Below are 14,851 nucleotides of genomic sequence, written 5' to 3'. Positions count from 1 at the left end.
CAATGGCTTCCCATTGTATAGCAGATTTTAAAAAATAACTAAACACAAGCTAATTCTCTGTCTCCATTTCTCTCTCTCTCTCTCTCTCCCTCTCTGTTGCTAAAGTCCTGAATGATTTTATTCTGTCCTACTTTTTCAACTTCATCATATGACATTATTCTTACTTTCTAGCCCAATGACTGGCAAACATTTTTTTTTAAACAACAGACAGTAATTATTTTAAACTTTTGGGTCATACAATTTCTGTTACAACTATTTGACTATGCTATTATAATATCAAGCAGCTATGGATAATAAATAAATTAGCTTGACTGTATTCCCCAAAAAAAAAGTTATATATGGACAGATTCAGGCCATGAGCTATAGTTTGTTGACCTCTATGTAGCTAGAATAGTTTACATACATTTTATAGAAAGTACAACCCATTTCCTTTGTGGCTGACTTCTTTTTCCTTAAGTCTGTCTTTAAATGTGATCTTTTTACAGATTTCTTCTCTAACCACCCTTTCTAAAGTAAATATGTTTCTCTCCCTTCTTTTACATTACATCCAATTTCCCTTTCCCTTTAATATTCTTACCACAATGTATAATCATATTTTTATGTTTTCTTGGTATTGTCTGTCTCTTCAAATAGATTTTAAGTTACATTTGGCCAGGGACATTGTCTGTTGATATTTTATTCCCCAGTGCTTAGCACTTACTATTATTTAATACATATTCAATAAATATCTGCTAAATGCACTAGTCAGGCTCTTTCTGCCCTTTTGGGCTTTGATTGCTTAAAGGGGTTGATCCAAGTTTTAACTATGGGCTTACTGAAGACACCTGGATGGCTTACTGTGCTAAGCAGTACCAAGTCAGTGGCTCAATGAACGTAGTCCATCCTCTCCCCCATTCCACACTGCGGACAACTTGATGGTAGGTCTCAGAGCCATAAAACAGTGAGCATTTTCACGTAACAGATTCTGGACCTACAAAGCTCAGACTCTCCTCGCATACATTGGCCTTGGCATGCCTAAAACATTAAGATAGCCTTTTTTGCTTCACTCTACAGACATCTAATATATGTTTGTTAGTACAATATAAATAAGGCCATATATTGAAATCTAGATGTAATTATACTCTACAAAAGGTCTATTTAAAATATATATACTAGCTTATAATTGACTGTTAAAAAAGACAATTTCACATATATGTCCACATATATACTAAAATGATTGGTATTCAAGCCAAATAGTAAAAATGTCCTCATTTTGCACAGTTCTAGAATGCATAGATTCCAGTTACCATGCGTTAGTTAAATAATACCAATCCCCCAACAACACACAGTTCACATTTCATTCACCATGGTACAATGACTGTCAGTAATTGAATAAAGTACAAACTTTACTGTTAGCTCTTCAGTACATAAATTACTATGCAAATAACAGATGTATATTATGGTTAATGACCAATCGCATCATTTTTTTTCAGTCTTTTGGTGATTGGTCACCAAACATACACTTAGTTTATGTGCTAAATATGTGTTTATGTTCCCTTTTTGTTTCCCACTGATAAACCCACATGACATTTAACAAAAATATATAATGAAAGAGTGAATTATCCAATAAAAATGAAAATTCAAAAAAGAAACTAGAAGTGATTTTTAAAACTAATGTACATATTTTTAACTCAATAATAATTAACATAATGTTATATTAGCTTCAGGTATACAATATAATGTGAAATAAGTCAGTCAGAGCAAGGCAAATACCATATAATTTCACCAATAAGTGGAATTTTAAAACAGACGAATAAACAAAGAAAAAGAAGGACTGAAAAAGGAAAGAACCAGACTCTTAAATACAGAGAACAAACTGGTGGTTGCCAGAAGGGAGGTGAGGGGATGGGTAAAATAGATAAAAGAGATTGAGAGTACACTTAACCTCGATGAGCACTGTGTAATGTATAGAATTACGATTCATTAAATTTTATGTCAAAAATTAACAACGCTCTATGTTAATTATACTTTGATATAAAAGAGAGAGAGAGAGAAAGGGAACAGTTGCTGAGAAGAGACACTGCTGGCAAAGAGGGACCTGCCAAAGAAATAAATGAACTATTGCTGAGTTTATCAAGAAGATGATCTTGAAAATCCCAATGACTGGGGGAAGAGTTAAGGTGGCAGAGCAGTAGGAGGACCCTATGCTTGTCTCAACCCTCGAACCCAACTAGATAAATATCAAGTCATTCTGAACACCCAAGAAATCAATCTAAATGCTGAGAGAACAAACTGCAGAACTAGAGGGAGAAAAGAAGCCACATCATGGAAGGTAAGATTTGGGGAGACCCAATTCTGGGTAGAAAAGAATCATGGATGCTGCAGAGGGGATGAAGCATTGATCTTGGAGAGAGAGGAGAGAAAGAGAGAGAGAGAGAAAAACAGAGAAAAAGCAGCACACAGGGAATTGCACAAGAGAAACACATCCCCCAAAAAAATCAACTGGAAAAACTAGAGCAGCTGATTATCCGTGTTTTTATAAGCAGTGGAGCTCAATGTCTGAGGTTTTAGAAGTCCAAGCCACTACTGAGTTGAGATTGACTAGCATAGCAGTGCTCCTGTGGGGAAGAAGGCCAGAGGGCCAGGAGTGGACAGCATGGTTTGAGGATCCCCTGGGTCACATACTGGGAGAGAAATTTCCCCTTCTTGGAGTGCATTTGGGAGAGGTAGCACAGCTTCTCAGGGAACAAAAGAGCTGGTGAACAGTCATTAGCATAGAAAGAGACACCTGCTGAGGGGAGCAGACCTTGGTGTAGCTTTTTGCTGCACTTTACCATAAATTCAAAGCCCCAGCATGGTAGTGCAACTGCTTCTCTGGGAATAACGATATCAGCCACAGCATGAGAAGATCCTCCCCCAGAGAATCAGCCCAGGTCCACAACTCACAGATCTCTAAAATTTGGAGTTTTGAAATTGCTGCCTGCCTGAGATCAAACACAGGAGTACTGTGTTGCCTGGCAGGCAGTCAGCTAGGACACAACCAGGGTAAAAGCAGGTATCTGACAGAATCCAGGAACACAAGAGATTGTTCACTCTTCTTGTGAGGGTTTCCTGAACAGTGGCAAGTGTGAATTCCCCACTTTGGGGACATGAGAACCGGACATCACCATTTTCCCCATCCCCAACAACACTGACAGACTTCAGTAAGCAACCCAGCACCCCCAGTGGAAGCTGGAGCCACTTAGACCTAGCTCCACCCTCTGCACCCTGCTGGTGCATTTTTACTAGGACAAGTTGGCCTAAGAACCAGGACAGCAGTCCCTTCCCAGAAGACCATATGATTAAACTCATATTTGAAAGTTAAGAACCAAAACAGATGAATATAGGGGAAGGGGGAAAAAGAGAGAGGAAAGCAAAACCATAAGAAACTCAACTATAGAGAACAAACTGGGTTGATGGAGGGAGGTGGTTAGGGGTAGGCTAAATGGGTGACAGGTGTTAAGGAGGGCACTTGTGATGAGCACTGGATGTTATATGTAAGTGATGAGTCACTAAATTCCACAGCTGAAACCAATTTTTTACCATATATGTTAATTAACTAGAATAAAATAAAAACTTGGAATCAAATAAATAAATAAATAAGAAAATCCCAATGACTGAAATGACAACAATCTTCAAAGCCTGAGACTTTTTGTCTGAAAATCAACTTCAGATCATAAAATTCCAACAGAGAAAGGAAATTTTTTGTTCAGGACTTGGTTCTGCTTTGGGAGGAGAAGCGTGCAAGTCTCAATGACACAGACCTTTTAGACGTCAAATATACTTAATTTCATCGGCACCAGAAAGTTTGTGATATTTTTCAGATGAGTAAAGAACCAGGTGAAGACATTGACCTTTTTGATATGGAACAATTCAAAAGATCATTTTAAAAAAAATTCTTCAGAGAGCATTTAAAAATGTGAGTCTGCCTCAGAGACGCTGAGGAAAATGCAGTATGGATTCAAGTTGCCTGGGATATGGTATAGAAAGCCAAACCAGTACAAACCTACTTATCCTGACAGCTGAAGAGCTATATACCCCTTCTGGGTCAGGCACTGATAGTTGGGAACAACCACCATAAAATTGTGAATATGGACCTCAGTGGCCAGCATCTGGGCTCTCTTAAGTCTGTTGTTTTTAAACAGTATAATCAGATCTTTGAAACTCACAGCTCAACTACACTTCTACAAAAAAGAACACTTGAGCTGGATATACACATGGATTCAGTGATCGTTCATAAAAACAATAAAGAGGGAGTCAAGGGAGTAACTCAAGAAACTTTTGGAAACTATCCTCAACTAAGACTAGAATTTTCACAAAATAAGCTTGAAATAAAATTCAAATGACTTAAATGGAGACATCTTGGCTGAGAGAAAAGAACCACTCTGGTGCCTAAAAATGTTCTCTAGCTCGCATCTTCTGGACAGGTTGAAATCCTTAGCACCAGCCGGTATTGCAAATGCACCACTTCCTCCATTGCTCACTTGCATATCCAGTAAGGGAATGTATTATTTTAAAATTAGATATCTCTAATAAGAGATATGTGGTTTTGTAAGCACAATACTCCCTTGACTATACTGCATATGCATTTCAGTTAGCTGGATGGCTTCTGTTTATAAACTTGTGTTTTAGAAATTCACTCTTGATATTGACAAGTTTAAAATGTTTATATGATTGTTGGGACTGATTCTTTCCTCCTCCACTGTGAACTCCTCTCCCTCCACCCTGCAAAGCATAGCAATTGTGGAGCTTTAAAAAGTGACAAGATGTCCTTTTTCTCACTCCTATCTCTCCTCGATCCTGGAGAGATATGTTATAATTGCTTGTTTCAAGCTTGTTTCAAGCTAGTTTCAGTTGCTTAAGCCTTGAATCATGGAAAGAAGCAGCAAGCAACTCAACTCGACACTTTCTAGGAAAAATCATAAAAGTGATCCGTTTAGAAGGTAGAGCTGTGTCCATACCTGGAGGTAGCATATCAGATGATTCAGTTATATAAAATAATAGTTTCATTGTGAATAAGATACTGTTCATAATCTGTTTTACCATGCATATGACATTCAAATGCAACAACACTTGCTGATTAGAAATCTGATTGTAATGACCAACCACTCTTTTGGATTGATGGCTTTAATCTGCATTAGGGACCATCAGCAATCCAAAATAGTGAGTGTTAAAGCTGTTTAAATTATAACACATCCAATTTTGACTTTTAGTTCCCAAGATTATCTGTGATTGTGATTACTGCTTTTAGTATTAAATACTTGCTTATTTGTGAATAAAGATCTTTAGGAATTGATTTTTAAAAAATGAAAGAAAAGGGGAGGGGAGACAAGATGGAGGAGAATTAGGAGGTGCTGTTTCAACCTGTCCCCTGAAGTGAGCTGATTACCTGCCAAAGAACTCTGATCACCCATGGAATCAGCCTGAGATTAGAATTATACACTTCTAGATCTCTATGGGGGCAGAAGAGGCCAGTGGACCAGTAAAGTGGAGTGGGAAATTCGGACTAATATCGGAAGATAAACAAAAGGGGGAGGGAGCCACCAGAAGCAACCCATTGGAAAGTAATACCCCAATACGAGAGAGCCCTGTGATTGGGGACCAGCATTAAGTTGGAGTCTGGTTGAAAGCACTCAAAAAGAGCAAAAGATCTTAAGGGGAAATTGGTGGAATTGGTCGGTTAGGGACAGGGGCTTAAGCCCATGGACTTAAGCCATGGACTGCCACCGTAGGCGAGGAATCAGAGAGCGCAGCAAAGAAGCCAGGTCTTGGTCCCTGAGCCACCCATGTGCCTGAGAGCGTCTGGGTGGTGGTGCCCGTGAGGTAGTCTGGGGTAGACACCATCCAGTGCTCTCTAGAACCACAGCATGTTGTGCTCTGCAGGCGCTCTGCGCGACGTGACCAGGGTCTGAGTTGCGCCCCACACACTCCCCAGAGAGAGGTGTGTGCAGGTGCCAGCCAGTGCTCTCCAGGACCGGGAGATTCTGAATACTCTCAGCCCAGGCCAGCGTGAAAATCTCAGTGCACTATCTCTGGTTGGGACCTCTCTGGTGGTCTGGACCTGCCCAGACAGCCACATCTAGTATTTCCCATGGTTTTGGGTACAAGCAGGAGTTCCTGTGACCCCAGAGACCATGACTGGGGATGTACTCTGCCAGTGGCAGAGGGAGAATTTATGTGCTCTGGAGCACCCAGAGGGGAACAGACTGAGGCTTCTCTCTGAGATGGAGGTCTGGGTACAGTTTGCTTTCCTCTAAACCTCCAAAGAACCACTGAAAGCCGCCAAGGGGAGAGAAAACAAATGAACAAACAAACCAAAAAAACCTCCAGAGAACAAAAGCCTAAAAACCGGTTTCCTCAGAGCCCAGCCCCTTGATGGGGGTAGGAGGACTCAACTCTAGCAAGACTCCCAGAAAAAAACGTGTGGCAGTCCCCTCCTCCAGAAAGCCAGCCAAAAAAAAAAAAAAAACAAAACAAAACAAACAAAAAAAAAACACACAGGAGGACAACCACCACTACTTCATAGATATGACTTTTATTTTTAATTCATTCCCACTTTTCTGGTTCTTTTCAATTTTTTTATATAACTTTTTAATCTATTTACCACCACAACGAGATGTTCAGTACATCAAATTCTGTAATAACCTTTTAACCTGAACTTTTTTGATACATACACCTGTGTTTCGTTTGCTTTTCTATTTTTCTATTTTATTTTATTTTATTCTTTTTTAATATTCATATAAAATAAGCTTCAAGGTAATCCCTTTTCCCCAATCAATGTTACCCCTATATGTAAACCAGTTTTAATCCCCCTTTATCTCAGTTGAGTCCTTTAACAAAGATATCAAGATACATCCAGGAAGAATCATTATAACCTTCCTTGCCCACACTGAGAATTTATAACGACCCTCCCATCTTTTTCTTCTGTCAGTGTTTCTGTGTACTTGTTTTTGTTCTGGTAGTATATAAATATTATACTTGGAGTTCATTTTGACGGGGTTCTTTTTATTTATTTTTTTTTCCTCTTGTCATCTACTTTTGTCGGTCGTTTTCTTTGTCTGTTTTTGTTTGTATACTCTATAAATCTTACCTTTGGGGCCCATTTGGGCTGGGCCTTCTCTTTTATATTTTCTTTCTTTTTTTTTTTTTTCGTGTCTCTCTCTCCACTTCTTTTTTTTTTTTTTCATTCTTTTTGGTGGGGAATCTCAATTGCTCAGAAGCATTCCAGAGTGCAGCTTGCCTGCACCATGGTTGATACATCCAGCTGCACATCCCCTCAGCCATATCTCACCAAAATGACTAGGAGGAGGAATGCCCAACAGAGAAAAATTCAGAGACTGAACCCTCTTCATCAGAGCTTTTGGATATGGACATAAACAGTATGTCAGAAAGGGAATTCAGGCTAACAATTATCCAGGCAATAGCTAGGTTGGAGAAAGCCTTTAATGACAAAATGGAATTGATTAGGGCAGAAGTGAAAGCCATCAGAGATGATGTTAACAATGCTCTCAATGAGTTCCAACAGAATCTAAATTCTCTAAAACCTAGGGTAACTGAGACAGAAGATAGAATTAGTGATCTGGAGGACAAACTGATAGAGAAAAAGGATCAGGAGGAAGCCTGGAATAAACAGCTTAGAAACCATGAAAACAGAATTAAGGAAATAAATGATGCCATGAAACATTCCAACATCAGAATAATTGAAATCCCTGAGGGGGGGGAGAAAGAAAGAAGACTAGAAGATATAGTTGAACAAATTCTCCACGAAAATTTTCCCAATTTGGCGATGGAACCAGCGTTCATGTACTAGAGGAAGAAAGGTCTCCCCCCAAGATCACAGAATCTAGAAAGACCTCAAGACACATGATTGTGAAAATGATGAATCATAATTTTAGACAGGAGCTCTTGAAAGCAGCTAGGGGGAAGAGTATCCTTATGTACAGAGGAAAGCCTACCAGAATAACCTCATACCTGTCCACAGAAAACTGGCAAGCCAGAAAGGGCTTGCAAGATGTATTCAAGGCACTAAATGAGAAGAACATGCAGCCAAGAATACTTTATCCAGCAAGACTCACATTCAAAATGGATGGAGCGATAAAGAGCTTCCAAGTCAGGCAAAGTTTAAAAGAGTATGTAACCACCAAGCAGGCACTGCAAGAAACATTAAGGGGGGTTCTATAAAAGAGGAAAAAAAAAACAAGAATATCATTGAACAGAAAATATATGGAGATAATCTATAGAAATACTGACTTCACGTGTAACACTATGTCAATAAAAACATATCTCTCAATAATCACTCTCAAGGTGAATGGCCTAAATGCGTCCATAAAATGGAAAAGCGTTGCAGATTGGATAAAATGACAGTACTCATCCATATGTTGTCTACAAAAGACCCATTTTGAACCTAAGGATACATACAGACTGAAAATGAAGGGATGGAGAAGCATCTTTTATGCCAATGGGCCTCAAAAGAAGGCTGGTGTAGCGATTCTCATATCAAATAAATTAGATTTTAAACTAAAGACTGTAGTCAGAGGAGCGCCTGGGTGGCTCAGTGGGTTAAAGCCTCTGCTTTCGGCTCAGGTCATGATCCCAGGGTCCTGGGATCGAGCCCTGAGTCAGGCTCTCAGCTCCACAGGGAGCCTGCTTCCTCCCCCCTCTCTCTCTGCCTGCCTCTCTGCCTACTTGTGATTGCTCTCTCTGTATCAAATAAATAAAATCTTTTAAAAAAAAAAAGACTGTAGTCAGAGATACAGAAGGACACTACATAATTCTCAAAGGAACTATCCACCAAGAAGATTTAACAATTGTAAATATTTATGCTGCCAATATGGAAGCAGCCAACTACATAAGACAACTGTTAATCAAGATAAAGAGTCATACTGATATGAATACATTAATAGTAGGAGACCTTAACACGCCACTCTCAGCAGTAGACAGATCATCCAAGCAGAAAATCAATAAAGAAACAAGAGCATTGAATGACACATTGGACCAGATGGACCTCATAGATATATACAGAATATTCCACCCTAAAACAACAGAATACTCATTCTTCTCGAGTGCACATGGAATCTTCTCCAGAACAGACCACATACTGGGTCACAAATCAGGGCTCAACTGATACCAAAAGATTGAGATTTCTCCCTGCATATTCTCAGATCACAATGCTTTGAAACTGGAGCTCAACCACAAGGAGAAGTTTGGAAGGAATTCAAACACCTGGAAGCTAAAGACCACCTTGCTGAAGAATGCTTGGATCAGCCAGGAAATCAAAGAAGAACTTAAACAATTCATGGAAACCAAAGAGAATGAAGACACTTCAGTCCAAAACCTATGGGATACAGCAAAGGTGGTCCTAAGGGGGAAATACATAGCCATCCAAGCCTCCCTCAGAAAAACTGAAAAATCCAGAATACGCCAGCTGTCTTTACACCTTAAAGAACTGAAGAATCAAAAACAAATTAAGCCAATTCCACACACAAGAAAGGAAATAATCAAGATTAGAGTAGAGATCAATGAGATAGAAACTAGAGATCCAGTAGACGGGATCAACGAAACTAAAGCTGGTTTTTTGAGAGAATCAATAAGATCAATAAACCATTGGCCAAACTAGTCCAAAAGAAAAGAGAGAAGGCCCAAATTAATAAAATTATGAATGAAAAGGGAGCGATCACAACTAACACCAAGGAAATAGAAACAATCATCAGGAATTATCATCAACAGTTATATGCCAATAAGGTAAGCAACCTAGATAAAATGGATGCATTCCTGGAAAACTATAAACTTCCAAAACTAAACCAGGAAGAAATTGACAACCTGAATAGACTGATATCTAGTAACGAGATTGAAGCAGTGATCAAAAACCTCCCAAAAAAACCAGAGCCCAGGATCTGAGAGATTCCCTGGGGAATTCTAGCAAACTTTCAAAGAAGAAATAACACCAATTCTCCTGAAGCTGTTTCAAAAAATTGAAGCAGAAGGAAAACTTCCAGACTCTTTTTATGAAGCCAGCATTACCCTGTTCCCCAAACCAGGGAAAGACCCCACCAAAAAGGAGAATTTCAGACCAATATCCCTGAGGAATATGGATGCTAAGTTTCTCAACAAGATCCTAGCTCATAAGATCAAGCAATACATTAAAAAGATTATCCACCATGACCAGCTGGGATTCATCCCTGGGTTGCAAAGATGGTTCAACATTCGCAAATCAATCAATGTGATAGAACAAATCAATAAGGGAAGAGAAAAGAACCACATGGTCCTCTCAATTGATGCAGAAAAAACATCTGACAAGATACAGCATCCGTTCCTGATTAAAATGCTTCAAAGTATAGGGATAGAGGGAACATTCCTGAACTTCATAAAATCTATCTATGAAAAACCAACAGCAAATATCATCCTGGGGAAAAAGCTGATAGCCTTCCCTTTGAGATCAGGAACACAACAAGGATGCCCACTCTCACCACTCTTGTTCAACATAGTATTAGAAGTCCTAGCAACAGCAACAAAAAAGAGAAATAAAAAGTATTCAAATTGGCAATGAAGAAGTCAAACTCTCTCTCTTCACAGATGACATGACACTTTATATGGAAACCCCAAAAGACTCCACCCCCAAGATACTAGAACTCATACAGCAATTCAGTAATGTGGCAGGATACAAAATAAGTGTACAGAAATCAGTTGCTTTCTTATACACGAACAATGAAAATACAGAAAGGGAAATGAGAGAATCAATTCCGTTTACTATAGCACCAAGAACCATAAGATACCTGGGAATAAACCTAACCGAAGAGGTAAAGGATCTGTACTCGAGGAACTACAGAACACTCATGAAAGACATTGAAGAAGACACAAAAAGATGGATGACCATTCCATGCTCATGGATTGGAAAAATAAACATTGTTAAAATGTCTATACTGCCTAGAGAAATCTATACTTTCAGTGTCATTCCGATCAAAATTCCACCGGCATTTTTCAAAGAGCTGGAGCAAACAATCCTAAAATTTATATGGAATCAGAAGAGACCCCAATTTGCTAAGGAAATGTTGAAAAAGAAAAACAAAACTGGGGGCATCACGTTGCCTGATTTCAAGCATTACTACAAAGTTGTGATCACCAAGACAGCATGGTACTGGCATAAAAACACACACATAGTCCAGTGGAACAGAGTAGAGAGCCCAGATATGGACCCTCAACTCTCTGGTCAGATAATCTTCGACAAAGCAGAAAAAAATATATGGCGGAAAAAGGACACTCTCTTCAATAAACGGTGTTGGGAAAATTGGACAGCTATATGTAGAAGAATGAAATTCAACCATTCTCTTACACCATATACAAAGATAAACTCAAAATGGATAAAAGACCTCAACTTGAGGCAGGAATCCATCAGAATCATAGAGGAGAACATAGGCAGTGACCTCTTCGATATTGGCCACAGCAACTTCTTTCAAGATATGTCTCCAAAGGCAAAGGAAACAAAAGCAAAAATGAATTTTTGGGACTTCATCAAGGTCAAAACCTTCTGCACAGCAAAGGAAACAGTCAACAAAACAAAGAAGCAACCCAAGAAATGGGAGTAGGTATTTGCAAATGACAGTACGGATAAAAGGATGATATCCAGGATCTATAAAGATCTCCTCAAATGCAACACTCAAAAAGCAAATAATCAATCAAAAAATTGGCAGAAGACATGAGACACTTCTCCAATGAAGACATACAAATGGCTAATCGACACATGAGAAAATGTTCATCATCACTGGCCATCAGGGAGATTCAAATCAAAAGCACATTGAGATACCACCTTACACCAGTTAGAATGGCCAAAATTAACAAGACAGTAAATAACATGTGTTGGAGAGGATGTGGAGAAAGGGGAACCCTCTTGTACTGTTGGTGGGAATGCAAGTTGGTACAGCCACTTTGGAAAACAGTGTGGAGATTCCTTAAGAAATTAAAAATAGAGCTTCCCTATGACCCTGCAATTGCACAGCTGGGTATTTACCCCAAAGATACAGATGTAGTGAAAAGAAGGGCCATCTGTACCCCAATGTTCATAGCAGCAATGGCCAGAGTCACCAAACTGTGGAAAGAACCAAGATGCCCTTCAACGGACAAATAGATAAAGAAGATGTGGTCCATATACACTATGGAGTATTATGCCTCCATCAGAAAGGATGAATATCCAACTTTTGTATCAACATCGATGGGACTGGAAGAGATTATTCTGAGTGAAATAAGTAAAGCAGAGAAAGTCAGTTATCATATGGTTTCACTTATTTGTGGAGCATAACAAATAACACAGAGGACATGGGGAGATGGAGAGCAGAGGGGAGTTGGAGGAAATTGGAGGGGAAGATGAACCATGAGAGACTATGGACTCTGGTAAACAATCTTAGGGTTTTGAAGGGGCGGGGGGTGGGCGGCTGGGTGAGTCTGGTGGTGAGTATTATGGAGGGCACATATTGCATGGAGCACTCGGTGTGGTACATAAACAATGAATTCTGGTACACTGAAAAGAAATTTTTAAAAAATAAATTAAAAAAATAAAATAATAATAATAATAAATGAAAGGAAAAAAAAGGAAAAGGTAAATGGAGTCATAGAAGAAAAAGCCAATTTTGGATATGGTGACACCACCACTGTTTAGGGAGGTTTGATGTATGAGGACATAACATAAATTAGGAATCTGGTTGCGATGACCAACCACTGTTTTAGATTTATGGCTTGCATCTACATTAGGTACTGTCAGCAATCCAAAATAGTGGGTGTTAAAACTGTTCAAATTATAACACATCTGATTTTGACTTTTAGTTCTGAAGATTATCTGTGACTGTGATTACTGCTTTTAGTATTAAATATCACTGCCAACAGTGAAAAGATCTGTGGACATAAAGTATAAAATTTACATTCATCTTTATCCACATTTCCCAGTGGAGACCCTGGCCCTGAGAATGTTTAATACTTCCTACGATACAAGGTACACCATGATGTGGCTTCAACTGTTTTCTAGATAAACTCTACCACAGAACAAAGTGATCCTCAAATTATTGTCACCCTGGATAATATTCTCTCTGGAATACTGTGAAAACCAAATGAGGGATTAAACAAAATAAACAGTATACTCCACTCATTTTAAGCCTATTATCTTGTTTCCATGAGGTTTCCTCACAGGTTAGGTAGGTCCAGTACTGGAGTGCATGAACTAATGTCAATTATTATTTTCCAGTGTTTTTCAAAAATTAATAAGGCAAAATACTAGAACTCACTTGGCTTTCTTGCAAGACATAGCTATTCCTTCTTTTCCCTCTGGCCACTTGTCTGCAACTGAAGGTCTTATTTCTCTGAGCATATCATTCTAACTTACAATATGAACCAGAGAAGGCCTAAGAGAAGGTTTTAAAGGTAATGTTAGTATTGTCCCAGTTTTTTTTAATTAACATATAACATATTATTTGCTTTAGGAGTACAGGTCTGTGAATCATCAGTCTTATACAATTCATAGCACTCACCATAGCACATACCCTCCCCAATGTCCATAACCCAGCCACCCTATCTCTCCCCCCACCTCCCATGTCCCAGTTTTTCTTAATCCCTTTTTCTGTCCTCTCAGAGACTTATGAGCCTTATATTCTCCAGCTTCTTGACCAACTTCTTTCAAAATATGATCTGTTCTTAAATTTTATCTTTTAGTGCTAGAATGGTAAATAAATTTTATCTTGTGTAACAACTCTAAATTTTTAGTAGTAGCTACCTGAAATGCTATGTAAAGGATTATGGGACTGTATCCAGTTGTTTTGAGTTATGGAAAGAAGAGTGGGCTAGTGTAAGAATGAAAATCAACAATTAAATGGCTTAAACAAATACTCTCTTTCCTACATGACACCCCCAATGCAGAAAATTCAAGTCAGAGGAGCAACTCTATTTCTTAGTCATTCAGGGACTTGCTTTCTTACCAAGTAATTGTACTTTCATCTCATTGGGAATGATTGTCATTGTATGGTTGAAGGTATCATAGGTTGAAGGTAGTTATTACGTCTATGTTGCAGGTGGTGGGAGGAGGTGAGAGAATGGAAAGGTAATAATACGCTAAGTCTTAAGAGCCAGGTCCAGAAATAGCACACATCACTTCCACTCATATTTCAGTGGTTATAACAATCATCTGTATACATGTAAGTGCAAAGGAGGCTGGAAATTGTAGTCCAGCTGAGCAGCCACATGTCAAGCAAGAAGGGAAGATTGTATTTTTTCAGGCAATTAGCAGTCTCTTGGGACTAAGCCTACCGGAATTAAGTGTCAAAACTTTAATACTATCTGCCATAGGTTGGAAGAAAGAACCTGATATGTGGTGTTTTTGTACCTACACCCAATAGAAGAGCAATGCCTTGCACATAGGTGATGCTCAACAAATATCTGGTAGGGAAATCAGAGGGGGAGATGAACACGAGAGACTATAGACTCTGAAAAACAAACTGAGGATTTTTTTGGGGGGGGGATGGGTTAGCCTGGTGATGGGTATTAAGGAGGGCATGTATTGCATGGACCACTGGGTGTTATACACAAACAGTATGTCATGGAATACTACATCAAAAACTAAGATGTACTGTATGGTGACTAACAAGACACAATAAAAAAATAGTCCCTGTTTTGTCACATATTAAAGATTCAAAGACTCATCTCTAAATAATGGAATTTCAGACATCAGATACCAAGAAGGGGAAATACAGGCTTGAGAAATAAGGCCTTCTTGTACCTTGGAAGTCACACCACATAGGCACTATATAGCTCTGCCTATATGAAAGGCTAGCTCTGTAAAAGTGAGATTATGGTGTTC

At 38.9% G+C, this 14,851-nt stretch overlaps 1 pseudogene; it reads left to right on the top strand.

Annotated features, from left to right (window-relative positions):
* The first annotated feature begins 3,622 nt into the window (after positions 1–3,622).
* LOC116863248 lies at positions 3,623–4,551 on the top strand (annotated as a pseudogene).
* The last annotated feature ends 10,300 nt before the right edge of the window (positions 4,552–14,851 follow it).

The sequence above is a fragment of the Lontra canadensis genome, unplaced genomic scaffold, assembly GCF_010015895.1.
Source record: "Lontra canadensis isolate GAN:19392208 unplaced genomic scaffold, GSC_riverotter_1.0 scaffold755, whole genome shotgun sequence".
Lineage (NCBI taxonomy): Eukaryota > Metazoa > Chordata > Mammalia > Carnivora > Mustelidae > Lontra > Lontra canadensis.
Note: the sequence above shows the minus strand (reverse complement) of the source record. Positions and strands in the feature narration are given on the sequence as shown.